Here is an 18,818-nt window from a genome sequence, read left to right on the forward strand (position 1 = left end):
ACTTGAAAGGTTGAAAGTGCTATGGAAGTTTTTTCATTCTTTGTTTTTTGTTTTTGTTTTTCTTCTTTTTTTTTTTTTTTTTTTTTTCGTTTTGTTTTTCTTTTGGTTTTAAGAATGGAATTCTCTCTTACGAAGCCTAATCTTTCAAGAGAATCTTTAAATTAAACCTACCTGGACATGGGGCAAAAGTTTCTACTTGGAGTGCTTTCTCTTCCCAATTGGGAGTGTGTGGGGCAAGGAGACAGTTGTGATTTTTTTGTTATTTCCGGAAAGTTGTGATTTTTTTGTTATTTCCGGAAAGTTGTGAATTCCTTAGCCCAACAAAGTTGAAGGAGTTAATAAAGTATTAAATTGGTATTTTTTAACCATGGGTCCACAAATTTTTTGGGTCAAACAAAGAGTGTGAGTTTACTCTCCTCCATTGACTCGTCAAGCTAAATGTCTTAAAGTCTTTTTCCAAGCTAAGACTTGTAGTTCCAAATCCGGAATCTTAAACAATTTCACTTAATATAGCATTGGTAATAATCTTACTTTTAAACCTTCATCATAGAAACTTGCTATATAAGCAAGTGTTACAAGGAAAAACTCAATTTATGTTCCTAAACTTTGAAAGTTGTATTAGTTAAATCTTCAAATGTAATAACTATATCAATTTAAATATTAATTTTTTTTAAGTACATTAATTTAGACACTATTATAATTTTTTTTTTTTTTAAATTCCATTAGAATTTCATTTTAAAAACAAACTTTTACATGCACATAAGACTTCTTTGAATGCAAAAATTAATGTAAATTAGAAAGAAATGATAAGTTAAACTTGATAAGTATGAGTTTTCGTTAAATTTGAGTGATGTGTCATCTACTCATTATCTTCTATTTTTCTCAACTCATTTAGAAAGAGTTACTTGATAAGCTTTCTTCTTACTTTGGTAAGATTTTTGAAGAACAATAATATTGTTGATGTGATTTTCAACTAATTTTAAATAGAATTAAATGATAATAACTATGAATCACTAACAGCTAATGCAAATGATATTTGTCTCAAATATATGTCATTCAAAAGAACTAATAGAAATATTCATGGACACAAGTTGAGTCAAAGTAGACTTAAAAAATGTCGAATGAGAAATTTTGACAAATTATAAATTACCACATCATTGTTTAAATGAATGACAAAATTACCAAATACAGAATTGGAGACCCATTACAATTTGAAGTGTGTTCCATTGGAGATTAGATTACACTATAATTTTTTTACCCATTACAATGGAGGGCTTCTTCAGTTTTCGGGATCTAATGAAGTTTTTGTGTTTAAACTTAGAAAATTACACTGTAATTCATTCTTTTATGATCTCAATCATAAGATATTTTTGATGTTTTAGGTTAGTTCTTTATTTTAAAATGTTTAATCTCATTTTAGTTTTGTAGGAGGCTGGATCATATCTTCTAGATAAAATCTATTTAGGAATCCAATAAAATCTAGGATGTTATGATTTTAAAAAATCATAATAACCTAGATTTTTGGAGGGATTAGGAGTGCCCCTTTTTTAGCCATTGTCATGGAGTTGAATATATTTATCATCGACCAGAAGCTAATAACAACCATTGTTGCTCTTAGTAGAGAGAAAGAAGAGAATTAAGAAAGTGTCTATTTTTATTCCATCGCTTTTCACTATAAACATCGATGCAACATGCCAAAACTAGCTTACTTGATAACAAACTCTACTAACTCAATTCCACAAAATTATCAACAACTCCAACTCCAAATATAGGCACTAACAACTTTCCTAAAAACTAACACTTTAGACTAATTTAATGTAACAAAAAGTAGACTTGCACTTGAGTTAACTAACACACTCCTCCTAATTCAAATGTTGCAAACACCTAACTTGCTCTTAAGAACTTGAAAACGACTAATACTAAAAAAACGAGTGAAAATATATGTTATTTGCTCCTTTGATCAACTGTAATAACCAGTTGTACTTCTTCTTTTTACATTTCTCAAAGCATAATATTTTATCTTAAAATGTTTGTTCTTCTATGAAAAATTAGATTCAAAGAAATAGTTAATGCGGCTTGATTATCTATGAACACTTTCACACTCTCTTTTTGCTTTAAAGGTAAGTCATGCATCAACTTCTTCAACCAAACAACTTAGTTTACAATTGCAACTGCTGTAATAAACTCAGCTTCTACAACTGATTGAGCCATTATATCTTTGTTTTTTGAACACCATGAGAAACACCGAAAGCCAAAAGTGAAAAATTATAACATAGCATGATGCATGAACATGCTTAATGTGATCATACATTCTTAGAACATAACACTTATATTATGATGTATGAGCATGCTAATTTATCCTAAGGTGGAAATTTTTGAATCTATATGACATACAATATATAATATGAATTCAAACATTAATCTAAACATACATCTAATGCATAATTAAATTAATTTAAACAACAAAAATTGGACAAACTTTGATACCCTAATGCAAAATTAATTAATTAAATTAATATAACTTTTTATACCATTTATTAATTAATCCTAAAATTAAATTACAAGGTAAATTAGTAAAAGAACTCTACAAAGCTTCATCCCTTCTCTTCATCCCTTCTCACGCGCGCCGCTTTTCTTTGTCAAAACTTTGTAGTGTCGCAACGCTGAGGGGCAGCATTGCGACACTATGACTCTTTTGGGTTACACCTTGTCTACGCTGCGATTTAGTGTTGTGACACTAAAAGGCAGAATGCCTTTCTTTTGTGTGTTTTCTACTCCAAACTTGCCTCGAACACCTCCACTTTTCTTGATTTCTTCAGGAACACTTGTCCTTTTGATCGACGTGGACTTACAGGTTCGAAGCAAGAATTAAAATGCCAAAAAAATACAAGCCCTTACATTTTAATCACATTAAAAGTAATCTAAGTGCCAAAATTAAAAAATCCAATTTTGCAAACCTGACTTCAAAATGCAAATTTATAAAATCCACCTATAAACTAATTTTTGTTTAAAAAATACGAAGAATGAAAATACAAGAAATTGGCTCTGGTACCAATTGAAGGGATCGAATCCTGAGCAGAAGCGTATGGACGCCTTGTACTTCGATTTTTCGGTTTAAATGAAACAAAATCAGCACATAAAACAGAACCAAACATGGGGATACACATGTAATAAAGCAAACATGCTAATTGGAAAGTAAAAAGGGGAAGAAGAATATCACATACTTTCGTATTCCCTAACTCTTCACGATTTCCTCGTTGTCTTCTCTGGAACGATTCTCCAACAAACAATGGACACTAACGTAAGTGAGACCTTGTTATTCTCTTAGGAATCCAAGGTTAGAAGAGTGGTCTTTACACCTTGGATGAGGAAGAAAAATAGAGAATATGGAGAAGAGAAATTTTGAGAGGAGTAACTTGAAAGCTCGAGTTTCATTTCACCAAATGAATTCCTTTACCTTAATTTGGGCAAAAATAACAAATTTATATGGAGACCTTCTTCATAGTTTTCCAAAATTACCCTTAGGGCTAATTTAATTAAATAACCATTTTTAATTAATTAGCCCATTAATTAAATAACCATATTAAATCTAATTTAATATACATATTTAATTAACTAATAAACATCATATCTTTATTTGCTTCCACCTCTCAAAATTAATTAGTAAATTCTTTATGAATAATTTATACTTGAATCCTATTCAAATATTTTTCTCTTATTTATAGATCAGGTCTATAATTAACCATATCATATTAATCCCATTAATTGATTTGAATTAGAGATGTCCACGGCGGGACCAAGGATGCCATTCTCCGTCCCCATCCCCGTTCTTCATTTCATTCCCCATCCTCTTCTTATGGGGATCGAGGCGGGGATTCCCTGCGGAAAATTTTCCCCCGATACTTTTTTCTTGAAAAAAATATCAAAATGTGAGCAAATTTTAATTAGATAATTAACTCTACCACTAAATTATTTATTATGGTTAGTTTTACATGACAATTTGAATTTAAAAATAAATTATTCAAATTTTGGCCTAAAAAAGCTAATCAACTTTTTTAGTAAAAGAAAATAAATATAAATCAAATTATTCACATATATAATCTAATTTAAGTATTCAATTTAAACATGTTCAACCTAGCTATGTCACGCTTAACTTTGGAGTTCTTATGATTGAGCCACCGAAAAAGAAGGTGCACCTTGTTGGTATAGGTAGTAACTTTTAATTTTTTAAGCCTTTCTTAACCATACTTTCATGTTCTCAAGATCTCTCTCGTTCAGATGTGATACCGGTTTATTCATGTACCCCTCCTGAATTCGAGTTATTACAGCTTGCATGCATTGCCTTTACCGAAACCCGCAATCCTAGCATCCTTCGTAGTTTCTGATCAGCTACTGCTGCCACTTCTCTTTTTTACTTTTTATCCACCTTCTCCTTGCTGTATTTTGACTTTTAGTGCTTCCTCAATGCTTCTTTCTTGCCTCATCAACCTCCTTCGCTCCTATGCTTACAAAGCACTTACTAGTTCAATCACTTTGAGTTGAAAGAGGTCCTTAATATTTTCTTAATACCTCTCAAGCACTGAGATAAGAATATTTGAACCAATCTATTGTAAGATAAATCAATTCCTAATGCTCTTGCCTTGTTGGTAATTTCATTCAACTTATCTAAGTACTCTTTAGTAGACTCAAAATCATTTGCACCTTCTCAAATTCCCTTACCAAGTTCAATACTTTCATGCCCTTAGTCCTTTCATCTCCTTCGTACTCACCTCTGAGAAATTTCCAAATCTTCTTTGCTGACTTTAAGACCATGATTCTATTAATTATGATAGGAGTCACTACTGTGTATAGGCAAACTTTAGCCTTTGGTTTCCTTATGACCCTATTATTGTAAGTCTTGATTTGGTTCATTGTTGGATTATCAGGAAGTAGAGCAATTCATAATCTTGTTCAATTGTTTCCAAATAATAATGACTGAAGGAACTCTATTTACAGAGAACCTTTGAGCGGAAGCGGATCGTCCAAATCCCATTTCGATTGAACGTTTACATTTACAGTTAACAGAACAGATGATGCATCAGAAACTAAATTACAACATGCTTTCAAAATAAAACAAAGGATTAAATGATTATACCTTTGAAGAACTATTCTTCAAGATAGTCCCTCGAACATACTCATTCATGAATGCATCGAACAAGTCACGAATTTCCTCGAACAACAACAAACAGCAGCTCGATCCTTGAACCAACAGGGACACTACTACTTGGTGACCTTGGTATTCTCGGTGTGAAAATCCATGAGTGGTGGGCTTTGGCTAATTTTGGTTAGAGGGAAAGTTTAGAGTTTGGAGGAGGAAGATGATCAAGAAGGGAACAACGTAGTCGTGTAGACGACGAAGTCTATCGCATAGATAATGTTACTTGATCGTTTACTCGATTGTGAAAGCTTGCCTCTCTTTGGAATTCTGAAATAAAATTTCATTTATCCATTTTTGCCATAAAAACTAAATAATTTCCTACTAAGGGTGGTTATAGAGAAAAATGATTAATTATCAAATAATTAATGAATTATAAATAAATATGATTACTAACTTATCATATTAGTTATCATATTATATTTATAACCTATAGTTTTAATATTGCATCATATCAATATATAAAGTATAGTTCTTTTCTCTATTTTATGACATTTAATATAAATCATATGTATATTAAATTTAATTACTATAAATCTCATTAATAGAAAATATATTTGACGAATCATATTCAAATATTTATTCCTCCAATTAAATAATAATGTATCAAATACATTATATCAATTATATCATATATAATTGAATTAACTTAATTATATCATATATAATCAAATTCTCTCTTATTAATTTGAACATTGCAAATTAACCCACAAACTGATTCTCAACTTAAATCTATTGAGCTACCAAGGGGATCTTATGGACCTGTAGCTTGAAGCTCCGTGAATAACTGATTAAACTCTATGCACTTCGCACTACATATATATTTTTGTGTCCATTAGATATAAGACTATGACTAAACCCCTCTCAGGCTGGGAGAGGGTATGGCGCCACAGGAGCAATGTTACCTATGGTCATTCTAGTGAATGAAAGTCTCAATTATGAATGGTAATGAGACTAAACATTTCATGGTCCGGTCTTATACAAACTCCTTTGTATAGAATATCCTCATTCGCATGTCTAATACACGAATGATTAAGATCAGATCATTTGTAGCACTTTTCAACATTTGTAACACCTACAAAGCGGGTCATACTTGTAGTATCACCAGGATAAGGTACCCAACCTTATCCATATACTACAGACCATATAGGTTATCACTTAAACACGATCCACTTGTATGTCTTTACATACATGTTTAAGCTACAATGATAACCATGAATCTTATTTTATTGGTTTGTAGTTAATGCAATTAAAATATCATATATTTCATAGACAACAATGAATAAAATATTATTAATCACATATGACAACCTTCCATGTAAGCTTGCATTATGATAATCCATGCTTGGTAATTCTCATCATCAAACACAGGTAGGGCTAATGAAGAAAGATTACTTGATCCTGATTCCATCGCACTCAATTCTCACAAGTGTACCACTCGGTTTCTCTTACGAATATCTCACTCTTACTCATAAGTCCCTTCATAATTCAACTCTAATACCATTGTTGTTCTTATTACATAGAAAGAAGAGAATTGAGGAAGCGTTTATTTTTATTCAATCACTTCTCACTCTAAATACTAATGCAACATACTAAAAATAACTTACTTGATAACCAACACTACTAACTTAACACCACAAAATTACCAACTCACTCCAAATATAGACCCTAACAATTTTGCTAGAAACTAGCACTTTGGACTAGTTCAAAGTAACTAAAAATGGACTTGCACTTGAGTTAACTAACCACCGTTCTTGTAGGCCGAGTAACTTTCCAAATGGGTGTGGTCCTACAAAGCCCTGCAAATTTGGACTAAATTGTTTACTTACTTCCACATGGCATTCTTCTCCATGAACTTCGTTGAGGCATCGTTTATGAGCTTTCGCTCTATTTCTTATACTGCAGGGTTCTTTCAATCTTCATGGGTGCTCTGACTTTTGAATTTCTAAAATTCTGCCCAAGTTGTTTCTAGAATATCCTATTTTTGCTCAAGATTTTGATGTGTAAGCAGTAAGTATCAGTGCTTCTCAATGTGATAAAGATTTTAGTTTTTTTCTTTTTTCAAATACAACGTATTTGTATGAATTACTTCAACGAAAATTCGCTTGAAGGTTTTAGTTGATTTTTAGTATAAGGTATTTGCAGGGTTTAATACGGACTTCATTTTGAATGGTTGTTTTGAATATAACAAAGATTGTGTATTTGCCCTTTGAACATATATGAATTGCTGCATTTTGGATGATTAAGTTTGTGCTTTTTGATATATATTGTGGTGTAATGCTCCTTTGAGGTCTCATTCCTTCCTCTCGCTTCTTCCTCTTGTTCTTCATTAGACACAACTACAATTTTTTTTGTTTTTTTTTTCTTTGTTTGGATTTTTCCTCTTGCTCTTTGTTCTAGAACGAGAACAAGATTCCAGTTTTGGTCATTTTAGTAATTTCACCTTATGTTGATGCAAGTAAAAAGTAAAAAAAAAATATCGATTTTCAAAAGTTAGGTCAAATTTCATTTGCATCTCTACAAATAGGTCATTAGTGTAATTTTCTCAATAATCACAAATGAAATAAATCTCTCAATTTAACGCTAAGATCTACAAACAAATATGAAATATAATGATGTCTATTTTGAAGTAATAAACAACTATCTAAGTCGATGGCTTAAATTTAGACGGGAGATATAACGTTTTTTCCCTTCTTTGTAGAAGGCTAGGTGCGCGTCTATCATTCACATTGTGATCTTTGATCATACATTTTAGTGAAACTTGTAAAAAGACTATATAGGTCACTCATTAAGTCAAATTTGATGTTATCTTTATTCCTTTGCTTTTCTTTGTTTGGAAATATTATCGTTGTTCCTAATTACCTACATAAAAGAGAATGTAGTGACCATAGCTCGGGGATGAAGTTAAAAAATATAGTGTTTTTTCAAACTATTACAAAAATGGAGTATATGGGAAAGTATTTTAAAAATAGGTGGGAGTGGAAAGTATTGATAAAAGTAGTGTAGTGAAATCGTGTACAAGGTACACGATTAACGTTTAAATTTCCACAGTACCTAAGATCAGCTCTAACCAAATTTTGGATTCGATATTCATAAAATGTGAATCAAGTTGTAAATGATCTTGTGTCAATTATGAAAACAAACATGAGTGTTTCCCTTGAAGTTTGGTGATTTCAAACATCCCATGAGTTTTACATCGACATGCCTGTAACCTCTAATCACAACCATCCTTCCATGATTTACATCTAACATACCAAAGATCTTGATTTGATTCCACTACACTACAATAATCTCGTAGTATAGTGTACTGTCACACAATATTGCTGTAAATCTTCTTTAATATTAAATAACATTTCTTTATGTATTAAACTACAATTATCTACACATATACTACTTTGCCTTTCCTCCAAAGTAGATCTGGTTCACATGTTGAATTTATAATTTTTCAATTTATTTGGGTGAACATATATGACGATACCAACTCAAGATCATGTTTCCCACTACTATCGTTTTCAAATAATTCATCAATTTCAACATCAATATCACCGTTTCCATCATTTATTATGATTTTTTCAACTGTTATAGTTGATAAAAAAAATATGTTAATATATCAATACAACAAAATCCAATTTTTAAGTTCAACATATAAAATCTAAATATTATACACATAAACTATACATTTAAATCAGTCCAAATAAAAACAAAATAATATATCCATGAATCATACATTTAATCTAGTTCAAATGCAAACAAATATATATATATAAAAAGCAATCTTCAATCTTTCTATAAACATATATATATATATATATATATATATATATATATATATATATATATATATATATATATATATATATATATATATATATATATAATATATTTCTAAGTTCAACACAACAAATACATAATCATCCAACAAATTAATCATAAAAAAATAGCCCAACAAATAGGTCAACATAATCATCTAAAAATAAATCATGATACATAAACTACACATTTAGTTTAGCCCAAATGCAACAAAATGATTATAATATATATATTATATATATATATATGAAGAATATACATTTAAATAATGGATCCATAAATTATACATTTTCGAACTTGATCCTCATTTTTATAAATAAATACATATATTGGGAAAAATAAAAGAATTTTTTTTTATTTCAGTCAAAGAAAATGTTTCGGATGAAGAAAATCCTTCGATAGATCGACTTGGCAGCAACAAGAGAAAATAAGGCGTCGCAGAGGTTTTCGGACGATGTATGGATGGAGGAAGATCGATTCAGAGGAAGAACGTTTTGGATGGAGGAACAAGAAGAGGTGCCGTGATTTAATAGAGAAAGAAGTCGTGTACCGGTACACGATTTAGACGTAGATTAAAAAATCTATTTTTATCAATCTTTTCGGTCTATTCTATTTTTGTTAATATATATTAAAATAACATTGTTTTTTTAAAAAAAAAAATCTAGATCGGGACATAAAAAAGAAGAAGAACAACAACAAGAAGTGAATTTTACACAGTTAATTTCTCATACACCATATATTTCATGAATGTCATAAATTTTGAATTAATTTCATGAAGAATTTTTAGTATTAACTTTGAACAAATTTAACATCTAGATTTTTTAAAATTATAATTATTTCCTTATTTACATAATTTCGAATTTGACTTACTTTGTATATTTAAGATTTTCGGTTACATAGCTTTTACTACATATTTTTTTAGTGTTTTCCTTCATTTTAGGATTTTTTTTAATAAAAAATATAGGTTCATTTTTTTTTCTTCCTTTAATTTGTCCAATAAATTACATTTATTTATTATTACCTTTTTTTTAAAAAAAAAATTCATAATCTCCGATTCCGATGGATTGCATTTAATGCAAATTGCGATTACAATTTTTTGTTTTCATCACCATTTTGTCTTTTAATGTGTATGTATGAGGTTTATTTCAAATATATATAATGTTTTTCAAATATATAGAAGATTTATTTCAAATGTATTTAAAACAAGTATAAATTTAAGGTTAATCATATAACATATATCTCATATTTTAATTTTAATCTCATTTCTATTGTGATATATATTCCATACATGTATATTTAATTATTAGTATAATTGTCCAAAAGATCCATTTTAAAGGTTCGAAATGGCAAATGACCTAGTTTTTGAAAAAAAATGTCAAATATTCCTTTGTTGATGTCATGACCTTGCCCCTTTTTTTCCTTTTCTTTTCCAGAGCGAGAAATCTTTCTCTGCACGTCGTCATCTTCTTCTTTGACTTCTTTTGCTCTGTATGTCTTCTTTTTCAATGACACGATGAGTCCATGCGAGCAGCTTTGACGCAACCAACTCAGGTGAGTAAGAAACGAGAGAGAGGAGTGATTTTTTTAGTCAAGAAACGAAGAGGGAGCGAGATGAGCTAGAACAAGAGGCATACTGATTTGTGAGTGAGAAAAGAAGAGAGAGCTAGAGACATAGCGATTTGTGAGTGAAAAAAGAAGAGAGGGCAAGAGCAAGACGAGCGAGACAAGTAAGAGTGTGACTGTTTTTCTATGCGTGCATGAATATATTTTGATAATTTCACCCGAATTTGACATTAGTCATTTGACATTTTCAAAAAACAAGATCATTTCGCATTTTTTACTTAATTTTTGGATCATCCATCCAACGGACCCTTAATTATTTTGCAAATACATATCCCAATTATATCATTTTCATCTTAATTAATTATAATAATAATGCGAACACATGATGAATTAAGACAACTATGAAAAATGAAATATAGATTATTGCATTCTTAGATTATTTGAAAAAATAAACCAATATATATTTGAAAATTGAAAATAAAATTTAGAAATAAACCCCATATATATATATACTAATAATAATGTCTACATAAACATGTACTCCTATACATATTATATGCCCCTAAATCATAGATTTGGACAGCGACAAGAACGATAGGTGTCCGAAGGTGGAGCGTGGTTGGTTGTACTCCTACACCTAGAAATGGTCGCGATCGGAGTGACGGAATGCCGATTCAGATTGGTCCTTCAATTGCTTCATTCTCATGGAAATTTTCTGAATAGATTTTCTGTTAATATATATATATATATATAGTTGGGATGAAGATGGGGAAGGTGCTGTAGTTGGTGGATGAGGGTGAAGAAAATGGGGTAAGGGAAAGTGAGACAAATAATTTTATTTTTTTTTTATTACATTTGTAGAAGTGGAAACTTTAGTTTCCTTTTAGATTTTTCTTAATTTTTAAATGGTTTTGAGTGTTGAAATGTAAATATTCTATGACATTTGTGTAAAATAATAGCATATTAAGCTATTCATGTGAAACATATGAAAGTTTGAATAATTATGTAATTGGGCAGGTTGTATGTGTAGCAAGTCTAGTTACACTTTCATTTAGAAAAGTAACAAAACACGAAATTGTTTTGAATTATAGTAAAATGCATGAATCGCATGTGAATTTCTTTTTAGTTAATCTTAAAATGTCTTCATAAACTTTTTTAGTTGTATTTTGTAATTAATCTAACAACTTAGTTAATTGTACTGGAATTAATCCATCAAACTTATTTATATATTCAACGGGACTTAGCATCATCTTAATTTAAAAATTCTCTAAATTTGTATTAAGAATTTTCAATCTTTGAAGGTTGATTTAAATTTTCAAATCTCATATTATATTATTATTTTTCCTAAATCTGGCTTTATATATATATAAATCCTAACCAAGTTGTACAATTTTTAAATTATTTTTATTATTATCTTTATTATAATTCCAATGTAATTTATCATTATCTTTACTATAATTTCGTTTTAATTTAAGCATAAAATATAGGGTTTAGTTTATAATTTCTTATCTTTATCAACAAAACCATCCTCATTTTTCATTAAATTAGACTAAAGACATCCATTGTTTACTCCCAATTAACTACTATTAGCTCTTAATCTCTCTCCTTGTTATGGCTATTCAACGGTTAATAATTTTATTCAAATGTAGGTGGGATGAAAATAATCATTGTCATGAGTTCCAGTTTTGTCTTTACGAACACATCTTTTAGTATTTTGTTGATTTAATTCAAACCAAGCATTTTCAAGCTTCCAAATATAGTACTTTTCGTTTAACCATGTTGGTTGCAACAATTCTAAGGTTATTAGAATCCTGGAGGACAAATTAGATGTATTTAATTTTACTATAAATGCCCTTATCAACTCCTTTAATTGCACATAATTAATTCAACAACTTTGTTAATTGCAATATAATTAATTCATCAATTCATAATTCGGGCTATTTTCATTAAGATATTCAATGTGAATTAACTTCCTTGTTTCGTGTGAATATGTTGACATAATCTCAGTTTTAATTTAAAAATTTTCTAAATTTGTATTTAATGAATCTTCAATCTTCATATATTGACCTGAATTCTCAAATTTCATATTATATTACTTTTCTTAGATGTTACTTTTCATAAATCATCTTCTTTATTTATATACATATCCCTCAATGTCTTTAATTTCTCTATAATTATTTTTTGAGTTCACAATTTAGACTCCCTATTTTTATTTGGATCTTCAGCGTGAATGCACTCTCTTTCCAATACAATGCCTCACATTTTCAAATGTGATTAGCTTCAATAAATTCAAGTTTAAATTTTGAAAGATTTCACCTTGGACAAATATTTTGAAATAAATTGGGTTACATGTAATTGTTGAGAAAAATTAATGATCTTCAATTTTAGGACTTTATTTTTCGTTAATTTTGGAGTTTGAAACCATGATTTAATTCATTTGGAGAAAATAATTGGTTTGTTTGATTTGATTTGAGAAAATTATTGAAATATTTGAAGTCAGTTAATACCGATCGATGATTGTCGCTTCCCGTCAACCACTACACGCGATGACTGTCGATAATTGTGGGTAAGTCGTGTGCGATCTCTCTCACTCTCCCTCTCATGTTCCATCAAGTGGCATTGCTCGTTGCAATCAGCTGCCGCAAGCTTGCTGCCTTTCATCAATGTCCACCGATGGTCTCTAGAATGTCGCTACCATCATCGGTCATGATCTTGATAATCGGTCGATGGAGAGCTTTAGAAAAATGTGTCTATGGAGTAGCTTGAAAATTATTTGTGAGGCTTGGGAGAGGATTTGAGGTTGTTTTGGAATTATTTTGGGAGTTGAGAGATATTGATTATTTCTTCAAGGTATAAAGTGATTGATGCAAAAAGACCTTTGTGTGTTTTTTTGGGAAAGATGAAGTGTCTCTTAGGTTTCAAATTTTGAAAATAGCTAGGTGATTTTGATCTTTCTTAATAAGGGATTACATCTCTTTTGCATGAGTAAGGGTAATTTGGACTTTTAAAAATTCGTAATTTTTAAATTCATTTTGTCATTTTCACAATAGAAAGGTTGGTTTGCTATTTTTTCCAATGAAAAGTAAAAATATGTCATTCTTCTTGTTAATCCAAAAAATAAAGGGTGTTTGGCCCACCGATTTAAATAACTAAATTTCAATAGTGTTTGAAACTCCATCTTTTTCTCTTTTATATATTTATCGAGAAACTCCATCTTACAACTCCGTACTCCAATTCCAAACACAAAAGGACAACCTTTGTATGCCAATGAAAATGGAATGAAGTTGGAAAAGGCACATGGTGTGCTGAAAAATCTGAAAAGCCAATGTGTTGTCCCCATGTGCTAAATAAAAAGGATCTATGCCCACAAACTAGAAAGGGGATGATAATTGGGCCAACTTCATAGGGCTTAAATTGAGGTATTTTAAGTCTGTAGATAGGGTTTTGTTTGGATGGAGTTTCCATGACACTGATTTTGGCATAACAAATGGTTTTGTTTTGGAGTCCCCATTAGCTTGATGACAACTGGATCACATGTTGGTGAACAAAATCAGATTATGACACCCAAACATAGGCTACCCCATTTTCTGTTATATTGACTTTGGTTAAAGGTAAAGGGACTACCAATCCTATAATTTCCCATGCCATATTATTATGTGTACTTATGTTTATATGATTTATAGAACAACTTCCAGACCCAAAACAGACCCACCAACTCAGGCCCATCCCTTTATCATCCCCTCACTGTGCAAAATTCAAAGGAGTGTGTGGAGAATTAAGGATATCATTGGATGGACATATTCTCTTTATCCATTTTTAATATTTTTTTTTTTATTATTCAATCAAATTAAGAGAGATTCACTTCACTCTTTTTTTTCTTGTTGAGTACGGTTGTGGGAACGAGAGATCGACCAGCTTTAAGATGAAAGACTATGTCAATTGCCATTGAACTATGCTCACTTTGACAAACTTTGATAAATAGAGAGAAGGGTGAATGATGGTCGTCGGAAAAAAATTGGCTTTTCTGGATATAACATTATGCATGTTGAGGTAAGAGGTTCAAGGTTATTTATTTTAATAGTTTTCTTTTTCTTTTTTAAGGATTCAAGTTTTCATCTATAATTAAATTTTAATACTTTTATTAGTTTAGGTCATGTTGGTTAACACGCATATATATATATATATATAGAGAGAGAGAGAATTTCACTCCTTTAGTATTGAAACATCTCTGATTTTAGCCGTAGGAGTTTTCTTCTTCTTTATTGCTACAATATAGACCTTCTAATTAGAAGAAATTTCCTCATTAGGTTTGAAGTTATATATTTTTTTTAAAGAAAAAGTTATTAATATACTAATAACTAGTGTTAGTGATATAATATTAAATTTATCTTCAATCACAAGTTTAAGCTTGTGGGTTTTAATTGATGATTTAAGATGATATCAGAGTAGGTTGTCCAAGGAGGTTCTATGTTCAAGCTTTTACAATGTTATTTCATTCCGAAGATTTTTTTTTTATTATAGTTTTCTAAAAAATGATAGATAATATAATCTCGTTTTGTTATTTTTTCTTTGGCGAAGGCATAGTTTTCTTTTTTGTCTTAAAAAAAAAAAAAAAACTCAGGGGCCCGCTATGCCAAAAGCGAGAGAAACCCCATCCCTCTCTTTCCTTTTTTTGCCCCCATGTCGCCACAAAATATTGATTTTCACTTGTTTGGCTCTTCTATATACTTCAAGCTCACAAGTGAGAGGAAGTGTTAGTGTGATATAGTATTAAATTTACCTTCATCACACATTTAAGCTTTTGAATCAATAGAGTGAATTAAGAATTAGTAAAAGAATACATAGTGATATTTAATAAACAAAGTTTAATGGTCATAGTAGTTTTACTGTTACCAGTTGCCTTATTCAAATTTTATCATGAGGATTCAAATGTAAATCTACACATGAATGAACTTATAATCATGCAAAAAAGTAAAGTTATGTGAAAAACTTTTTATCATCTAAAAGTCAATTTTTTATGTATGTTTTTATACAATATGTGCGATTGAGGGTCAAGCTCATAAATCATTTCAATTGTAAGAGATATTATTATCTCTGTCTTGTCTTCCATTTAGCATAAGATCTCATATAATTGAGAAGATGAAAAGTCATATCATTGATAATAAAAACATCAATTGATTTGAAAGGTAAGAATGAGTTTGGTTCACCCACTTCAAGCCAAATTTATTTCTTACTAATATATATACACAAATCTGTACGTATATTTATCTATATTATATTAAAAGAGATAAATTAGAAAAAAATGTTTGACTCCTCATTTTGTCCTTCAATTTTAAGTTTATTCCCATTTTACTCTCAATTTTTATTTAAGGGGCATTTCAATAAATCAAAAACATCTTCTCAATCAAATATTTGACCGAGAAAAGTAGTATATCAAGTATACGCTTTTCAATCTTTTCAACGAAATTATATTGGTAGAATATCTTTCACATAGAAAAATTTAAAGTTGAGGAAGGTATGCCATTTATTTATATATATATATATATATATTTTAAATCGATTTTTCATCTCTTTGAACCTATTATGATGGGTAGATTTGTTTTTCTTAAGAAATTTTATGATCAACAATTTTAGAAATTTAATTTATTGTGATCTACATTTGTTTACGTTAAAAGGCCCCATAATGTTGAGTTTATTTCTCTGTCCATCTCTCCTAATCAGTAGGTATTTCTTTTTTAAGTTTTGACCATGACAAACTTATTATATAAAAGAAAATGTATGTTACCTATCTTTTCTTTTTTGTTGCTCTCTTTCCTTTCTTGTTTCCTTTTTGGAGTATTGTTCCTCATCTTCGATCAATAATTTTATCGATTCTTTTGTATTGTTTTATTTTGATATAAACATTTTTTTTGTTGGAAATTAGAACACCCCAATTGCTTTTTTTTTTTTTTTTTTTGGTATTATAGTGAACAATGTAGAATCAAAGGGTCGGGAGGTTTAGTTGAATTTGTTTATCGTTCAAAATCTTGAAATTAACAAAATTTTATATCTAAACAATTTTATTTATTTTAAAAAATTGTTGACATACATTTATTTTTTTATCATGAGTTTTTTTTTTCAAGATTTGACAATGACAAATACATATCAAATAAGGTATAATCCATTTTTTTCATTCTCTTTCTTTTCATTTTCTCTTTTTTGAGTATACTTTCTTTCTTTTAAGTATTATGATGTGCCCTAAATTTGAACTACAATCAATAATTTTAAAAATTTTGTTTGTTATTTTATTTTGATATCCACATTTTTGTGTTTTTTTTATATTATTTTGTGTCTTTTCTAATCATTAAATATATTTTTAACGATTGGAGTGCAATGTAAAATCTGATTTTGTTTTTAGTATTATTGAATTTAAATTTGGCTGAGATTTAATTGAATATGACTATTTTTTTTTTTTTTTTTTTTACATTTTATCAATATTCAAAACTTGAAAATAAGATTTTGTGTCTAAATAATTATATTTGATAACAACCTTGATTTTTATTTTTTCAAATAGTGTATCTAAACAATTTTTTCTTTTTTCTTTTTTCTTTTTTTAGATTTGAAGAAGCAAATATGGTGTATCTAAACCAATTTTATTTTTAGATTTGAATTTGAATCTAAATTAAGAACTTTTTATTTTTAATTGTGAATACAAATTGGTGAATCTAAACCAATTTTATTTTTTGTTTTAAGGAAAGATTAAACTACTTATAGACAACTAATTTGAAAATACACGTTCTTCTTTTCTTTAAAAATATATAATTATTTACTAATTACTTATAAATAACACATAATATTCTTTAAGAACCATATTTGCATAAAATAACAATAAATGGTTTTTTAAACAGGTATACTTTTTTACACATTTTATTTTTTTATATACATTAATTTTCTAAGTTATTTAAGTTTGTAATACTAAAAATACATACCTAGCTAATACAAGCTTAAATAATTTTTAAAAAGTAATATATAAACATGGGCACACACACGTACAGGGGGACAATTTTTCTCTTTTTATTTTACCCTCAGTTTTAAAAGAAAGGTCTATTTTTTACCCTACTTCCTATCTAGAGATTCATTTTCTTCTTAGACCCTGTCGATCAAGATATCGAAACTACCGTCAACATCCATATTAGAACTTCAAAACAGAGATCTCAAATCACCTGTCGATCAAGATCTCCTGATTGAAACTACCGTCAACACCCATAACAGAGCTTCAAAAGGGCAATATGAAATTATTGCAATTTTGACAAAATCATAAACGAATCAGGCCAACCCACACGATGGAAACCAAAACTACCCACGTTGGAACACACACCCGAAACAACCGATCCGGAAGATGAAAGCCTCTCTGCAAACTGCGACTACTCACGTCAGAACACATGCCACCTTTTGTGACCAGGTAACAAACGACCTCCGAGCAGCGCAACTGAAGACCCACTGTCTAGGACCCAACCAAAATCACTCGCGGCGGTAGTCTTCAGCGACGCAACTAGAGGCCCACTATCTAGGATTCAATCAGAATCACCCACGACGTCAATCTCTTACAGCGCAACTAAAATCCCACTGCCTAAGACCTAACCAAAATCACCCACGGCGACAATCCCCGACGATGCAACTAAATCAGCCCCGATGTCAGTTTTTCTCTCTCTCTCAGCTATGTTTGTAGTTGCACCTTCCCTTAAGATTATTGTCATCCATGATGAAGTCCTAAGAGTGCAACATGAGTTTATTTTCAATAATACCATTTGACATTACCTTTATCGTAAAACTCAATGAATTTCTTGATACTTTAATATCATTATTTACAATAATGCTATTTGACATTATTACTTTAATACGAGTTGCATGTGTATGTGCACACGTGTTGCGTGTGCATGTGTACGTGTTGTGCACGTGCTTGCATGTTGCGTACACGCGTGTACGTGTGTACATGTTGTGTGTTGCATGCATTGTGCATATGTGTTGTGCATGTACATATCATGCGTGTTACGCGCAGTGTATATGCGTGTGTGTGCACCCAGTATGTGCATGCATGTGTGTTGAATCTCTGCATATCGTGCCACCGTACAGACGCAAGTTCTATCCAGCCGCCACTCGCTGGCGGTAGTGTTGTTCTGCATTCTATCATCGCCAATGCCATAAGTTATCTCGCTAGACTTGGGATTTGGTGTGTGTACTTTATCGGCCTTCGCAGACCGTGTCATTGTGC

Source organism: Benincasa hispida, chromosome 12 (assembly GCF_009727055.1).
Source record: "Benincasa hispida cultivar B227 chromosome 12, ASM972705v1, whole genome shotgun sequence".
In the NCBI taxonomy this organism is placed as follows: domain Eukaryota; kingdom Viridiplantae; phylum Streptophyta; class Magnoliopsida; order Cucurbitales; family Cucurbitaceae; genus Benincasa; species Benincasa hispida.